This window comes from Protopterus annectens, chromosome 8.part0, assembly GCF_019279795.1.
Source record: "Protopterus annectens isolate FY-2018-M chromosome 8.part0, PAN1.0, whole genome shotgun sequence".
NCBI lineage: Eukaryota > Metazoa > Chordata > Ceratodontiformes > Protopteridae > Protopterus > Protopterus annectens.
In genome coordinates, this window is record NC_056741.1 from 1,078,882,800 (window position 1) to 1,078,890,299 (window position 7,500).

Consider the following 7,500-nt stretch of genomic DNA (forward strand, 5'->3'; position numbering starts at 1 on the left):
GAATAATGACTGCGGTGGTGGTGCTGCGGTAGCGTTGTCGTCTCACAGTTAGACGTTGCCCATTCGATTCTCAGTTAGAGCGTCTTCTGTGTGTCGACATGCGTGAATGGGAATTCCTTCGTTTAAGGTTGTGCGTTAGGCCCGGCAAGCCAGCACGTAAAAATCAGCTGCTAATCATTAGCTGACCGGAGTTCCACTGTGGCGACCCCTAACTGGGAAAAGCCGAAAGAAAGAAAGGAATTATAATTAGAATAATAGCATTGCTCTGCATTTTGTTTAGGTAGCTATGGAACATCTCAAAAAAAAAAAAAAAGAAAAAAACTCCTTGCTTGTTACCTTATACCAGTAGCCCTGGCGAGAATATTCTACTCATTGCTTTGTGAATAGAATTGCTTTCTACATGATAAAGTCAGTCGTATGTTTGTTTAATCTGTGGTAAATAGGTCATGTGTATTTTCAGTGGATGTTGGTCAAAGTAATTTCCTTAACCAAAGTTACTGACTACAGAAAATCATTCATGACTGCATGTTGCATGATATATGAAAATATTTCAGTCATGTACAAGAAACTTTATGTAAAGCATTTGGCTGTTTAACCAAGCCTCATTGTGACTTTCATATAGGTCAAGATACATATGCAATTCTCACCTGAGTTATGGAAAAAACACTTTGAAATGTTTAGCATTAGCAATTCAATGTGAATGTCTGATAATGTGTCTAAAGCCTTTGTTCTCTTCTTCTTTTGGCTTTTTTCCTGGTTAGGGGTCGCCACAGTGGATCATCTGTCCGCTCATGATTGGCAGTGGAGTTTTTACAGTGTCGAGTTGCCAGCCCAGCTCCCAACCTTCCACAGAAGGCACACACATGCACACACTCACACCTAGGGCCAATTTATAGTGTCCAATCCACCTACTGAATGTCATTGGGATGTGGGAGGAAACCGGAGCACCCAGAGGAAACCCACACGACCACAGGGAGGACATGCAGACTCCGCACAGAAAGCACCCCAGCCAAGAATCGAACCGGAGAACCTCTTGCTGTGAGGTGACAATGCTAGCTGCTGCACCATGTGGCCGCCCTATGTTACAGTGCATTATTGCATTTCTGTTGCTGAAACTCAAGACAACTGGGCAGATTATTGATGCTTCCAAGCTGTTAGTAGAGTGATGTGCATTACAAGGTCCATATAAGTATGTCCTTATCCATTCCAAGTGTACTGCATGTTATTGTAGCATGGAGCTGTCTTCTCTATCTGCTGTGCTGCTTTATTATGATCTAAGTCTAGATTTCCTGAGGGTGACCAGTAGGCAGTGTCCTGCTACTGGTACTGAACCTTGACTGTAATCTACTATACAACTGTTGTGAGGTCTAAGACTGGTGTATAGAGAATGCACTAATAATTAAACATGGAAAATGAAATGCATATCTAAAAGCCTAGCTTTACTCCAACAATAGCCTTTGTTAGTGAATCAGCCTATCAATGAGACAGCCAGCAGCTACACAAGATCTCAAAGTTTGATTGCCTGTGATTATACATATATATTTATACAAACGTCAAGCATGGGCATTGATGCTCTTCTAGCCTACCAATATACAAAGCTAGGTGCTCACATAATAAGTGTCCAGGCTGTTCATAAAAATATTTAAGGCAGTGCTTGCTTTAATGTAATATGGCAGTCTATTCCATGCATCAGCTGCTCTCTCAGAGAACAAATTAGTACACTTGTCATTCCTATAGAATCTTCTACATAGGTTGTCTGATGATTTTCTACTACTTTTTGATAACCCCAAATATTCCCAGAGGTAATTATTCCTAAATGCCTTATATATCTGAATACGATGTCCTCTTAAATATCTATATGAAACACTGTACACGTTCAGATATTTAAGTATTTCATAACAACTTAAATTTTCACAACCATGGATGCCCCTGGTATATTTCTGCTGTACTCTTTCCAGTTTTCTTATCAGGTTTCCATATTGTTATTCTATACTTACATTGGAGTCTAGCATAATTAACAAACAAGGACTTCATCATTTAGCTCCCTAGACTTTATACATCTTTTTATACAAAGTATAATTCTATAACTATCATTAGCCAATTGGCTAATATGATTAGAAAAACTCAAAGCTGGATCTACCCATGTACCCAGGTCCTTAAATGAATCTACAGTTTCAATTAATGTGTGCTATATTAAATATTCACCTTTAAATTTATGTCTCCAAAACCTCATATGCTTAGTTTTTGATGTATTTATCAGCATATTATTCTCCTGTGCCCAAATGGTTGATTTAGTCAAGTTCTTTTGTAGACATGCCCTATCTGTAATACATGTAATCAGTTTACCCAGTTTCAAGTCATCTGCATACAAACTGCAGAATACCTCAGATGAAAAAAATAGGTCTGAAAGATACAATATAAATAAGTAAGGGCCTAGGACTGAGCCCTGTGGGACACCCTGACTGTAAGCAAAAATTTCATTTGTGCAATTGCTGTATGATACTTGCCGTGACCTTCTTGTAAGCCATGCAGCTATCCATCTTATCAAGAGTACATCAATACCTAGTTGGTCTAATTTATAGAACAATGTTTTGTGTATGACCCTGTCAAATGTTGAAGTTAAATCTATATAAATTACGTTACAGCACACTTTTACATTCATAGTTGTTATTATATCATTATAGATCATATTACAGGTGATAATATATCTATATTCAGCACATTCATGCTGATATATAGTTTTAAGTCTCAACCTTCAAATTCTGATAATAACTTACCCAGTATTAACTTCTCCAGTATTTTGCCACAACATGAAAGTAGACTTATGGGTCTGCATGACTCTGTTTTTCATACTCCCCTCTCCCTTAAAGACAGGCTTAATAGGTACACGTCTCCAGTTTTGAGGAATCTCCCCATATTTATCTTCTTCTTTCGGCTTTTCTCAGTTAGGGGTCACCACAGCGGATCACCGTCCGCTCATGATTGGCAGTGGAGTTTTACGGTGTTGAGTTGCCAGCCCAGCGCCCAACCTTCCACAGAAGGCACACACACACACGCACTCACACCTAGGGTCAATGTAGTGTGTCCAATCAACCTACAGCATGTCGTCTTGCTGAAGTTTTCTCAGGTCATTATTACTGATTCTGTCTCTTTCCTGTGCTTTGATTGGATACCATTTGCAAAGTTCTTTTTCAATATAATCTAATTGATTTCAGTATGTGAGATTACCTGGATGTCACTATGACAACTTATCACTCCCTTTGTGGAGCCACACTGTCTTGTTTAAGATTTTGTAAATACATCTATAATGTAATGTGTCTGAGAATAAATTTTAGAATTTACACACAGTTTAACAACCTGTATGTCTTTACTTCTTCCACATCTTATGTATCTATAAAATGGTTTCCTATTTGCCCAATATCTTTATATAAACTATGCTTAATTTGCTAGTCCAGCTTATTTATTTCAGTTTTCAAAAGTTGTAGTTTGACTTCTTTTCCATTTCTCATATTTTTTGTTTCTCTCCCTAAGCATGTATCTTGTTCTTATGGAAATATATCTCCCTGATGTAGTATGCATAGATCCTGATGGTAAAGATTCTTTTTTTTTATTTTTTGCAGTCAAACAATTTTTCTTTCAAAATTCTCCACATTCCTTCTACAGATTTTCCATTGAACACATCACTCCAATTAATTTACATAGTGACTGTTTTGCTTCCAAGCAATCTGTAATTAATCTTCTGTGCATTGGTTGAGGATATGGTTTGGCAGAATTATCTAGCAATAAATTAACCTTTATAACCCCATGATCACTGCACATCGATGATGGTAAAACTGTTTTCATTCCCTGTAATCTGTGTGTTACATAACAAAGCAATGTCTTTTTATAGTATGAATTCTCTTTACAGACAAACTTGGGGCAGCCACGGTGGTACAGCAGTTAGCATTGCTGCCTCACAGCAAGAGGTTCTCTGGTTCGATCCTCGGTTGGATTACCTTCTGTGCAGATTCTGCATGTCCTCCCTGTGGTCATGTGGGTTTCCTCCGGGTGTTCCGGTTTCCTCCCACATCCCTAACGACATGCTGTAGGTGGATTGGACACTCTAAATTGGCCCTAAGTCTGCGTGCGTGTGTGTGCCTTCTGTAGATGGTTGGGCATCAGGCTGGCAACTCGATACCATAAAAATCCACTGCCAATCATGAGCAGACAGGTGATCCACTGTGTTGACCCCTAACCAGGAAAAGCCAAATGAAGAAGAAGATTATTTGTGTGAACTTTTTCCTTTCTTTCTTTTTTATTTCCTTCTAAATCCTCTGAATACTCAGCTTGCTGTATCCAGAATTCCAAAGTTACTAGGCACATTGTGTTGTTTCACTGGGGTTGAGTAATCTTTACAGAAAACAGACACATCCCTTCCTAAATGTGTTCTATTTGCTCTTAGCCTAACATTATTTATCTCAGTAGTCCATTCATTAGTATATGTAACAACAGTTCTCCAAGCTGTGCTAATTGCACAAATGTAATCATCATCAGTAATTCTAGATTTATTACTAATAATGATAAGCAAATCATCCAACTTTTGTCATGAGGTGCACAGATCATCACTGTTATCAGGTGTTACCTTTAAATATACATAGCATTGATTAAACTATAAAAGGTATTCCGCGGTGGTGCAGCAGTAGCGTTGTTGCCTCACAGCAAGAGGCTCTCCCATTCGATTCTCGGCTTGGGTTGGGAGTGCCTTCTGTGTGGAGTCAGCATGTCCTCCCCACAGTCTAGTGGGCATTCAAAAGACATGCATTGAATGGGCGTGCCTTCGTTGAAGGCTGGGCAATGGGCTGGCAACATGACACCATAAAAACCAACTGCCAATCAATAGCGGACTGGAGTTCCACTGTAGCAACCCCTAACCGGGAAAAGCCAAAAGACAAACAACGACAAAAAAAATTGATTAAACCATAAAAGATATTTGTGCTTTAGCAAATCATTAATGGCATACTCATTTAAGGAGTCCATATTTAAAAATCAAATACTGACACCAAGCCCGAAAGATGGTAATAAATTAAACAACTAAAACAAAACCACCAATATGAAAAGGAAAACAAAATTAAAATGACTTCTTAGAATTAAAAAACTCTTTATTATACTTTCATCTGACAGATGTCTTCAGAAAACTAGTAACCAACAATGAAAATACACCAGTTTAAAAAGTAACGACATCCAGTCATAATCAGCATGCAATCAACCCCAAAATTAATCAATTAAATAATTAATTTAAATAAAGAAATATTACAAAAATATAAAAATATTGTGCAATATAAAAGTTGCAAAATACAAAATATTAAAACCAATGGGAAATTACTATTTTACTTAACTTGTAACCTTTGATTCCTTAAAAGACACTTTATATTGATGGTTTCATTTAAACTGGGGGGTTGTCAGTGTTTAATCTAATCTGCCATTTTGTCTTAATACTTTCTGATTTACTTTTGTAATTACCACCCCTTAAATCAATAAGTACCAGCTCAATAACTGAAAATAAAAACTTTTTATACTTGTCACATATAGTAGTATGTTTATATAAAGCATTATTGTGGTCTTTTACCTTAATAGAATACAGATTAGTTCTTTAACCCTTTGTCCCAAACTACATGTGGACATAAGTAAATAATAAGCCTGACATCCTAAGCATAACCCAGATATAGACAATTCCTGCAGTCAGTCTGACGAAATCGTAATTAAGAATATTTTAATGCAAAGAATCCATGTTCAGCTGCAAATGAATAAAACAGTCTGAAAGAAAAGAATTACCAAAATCAGTTACCACAGAATTCAAAGAGAACTTAAATCAACTTCTGTGAAAAAATCACACAAGTTATATACAACTAAATACTAACTTATTTACAGCAAAGCTGTTGCTTGAACTGTACAGCATCTGCAAGTCACACAAATTCTGGAATTTCTTTACATCCCGCATGAATGAGCACTGTAGCTTCTGCTCAGTATTGCTCACAGTCACACCTCTTTTTCACAATAAAGATCAATCTTCTTCTTTCGGCTTTTTCCCAGTTAGGGGTCACCACAGTAGATCACCTATCTGCTCATGATTGGCAGTGGAGTTTTACGGTGTCGAGTTGCCAGCCTGGTGCCCAGTCTTCCACAAAAGGCACACACACACACACACACACACACACACACACACACTCACACCTAAGGCCAATTTAGAGTGTCCAATCCACCTACAGCATGTCTTTGGGAGGAAACCGGAGCACCCGGAGGAAACCCATGCAACCACAGGGAGGACATGCAGACTCTGCACAGAAGGCACCCCAGCCAAAAATCGAACCGAAGAACCTATTGCTATGAGGCGGCAATGCTAACCACTGCACCACCATGGCCTCCCTTTCACAATAAAGATCAATAGTATATCAAAAACCAAGACAGGATTGTTTAAATAAGCTCTGGATTTTCTGCTCTGCAGTCTGTGTGAATTTGTAGCTGACTAAATCCCTTAGGATGGCAAGAGTTTGCCTGTCTAGAACATATCCCTTTCTAACAACAAACAGTAAAAATTACAGGTAAAACAATAAAATATAAATTAAAGTAAATCTTTTTGTCTACAAGTTATTCTTTCCTTCATACAACAGTGAAGAACAGTGGCAGAAAATAAAACACAAATTCAAATAAAACTTTTCTTATCAGGCAACTCCACAGACAATCGCAAACCAAGACAAGATTGTTTTGTTAATGGGTAATTCCTAAACTTATGATTAACTTCACATAAAGGGCAGTTTCATTAACATCACTGGTGAAATAGATATTGTTTTAATGTTCTGCCACCTATACCATGGCAGGTAGGTGGCTATCAGTAAAGTTATTGATTCTGCTTTTAGATGTGTCCTTCTGTTTGTCTCACTATAAATACTGTCAGCCTTGTTAAGATTACCAATGGAGGATGAGAGCTAACAGCTAGCTCACTAACATATATGTTTGGCTTTGAAGAATCTCAGTTTAAAGTGCTTCTGAGCACAGGAAATAATGAATCTGTTAGAAGTGAGTGTCATTTCTGTTGAGGTTAGAAGTGTATTCCATAGTTATGAGCAAAAAGGTATTTTCTTAGTGAACTCAGAAATTAACTGAGGAGTCGGCTGGAGGAGGTGAGAAATGTAACAATATCTTACAAGTTTGTCTATCCGGGGTGAAAGGATAACTCTCTAAATCAGTGGGCAATAATCCCTGAAGGTGATACTGGGGGTATCCATACATAGCTTGCAAACACCTGGGCATACAATGGCAGAAGTTCTTGGCACTAATGACATTATGTCACTGCAAATGAGGCATATGGTGGCGAAAGGGTAGAGTAGAAAACAAAGCAATCCCTATGACCATGAGCAGGATGCTGCGGTAGGATGCTTCAAACTCTACTCAGACAAAAAAGGATTGTATATTCTGTCTAAGAAGACAGAGGTGAAACTTAGCATCCACGTTAAACACCAGTGA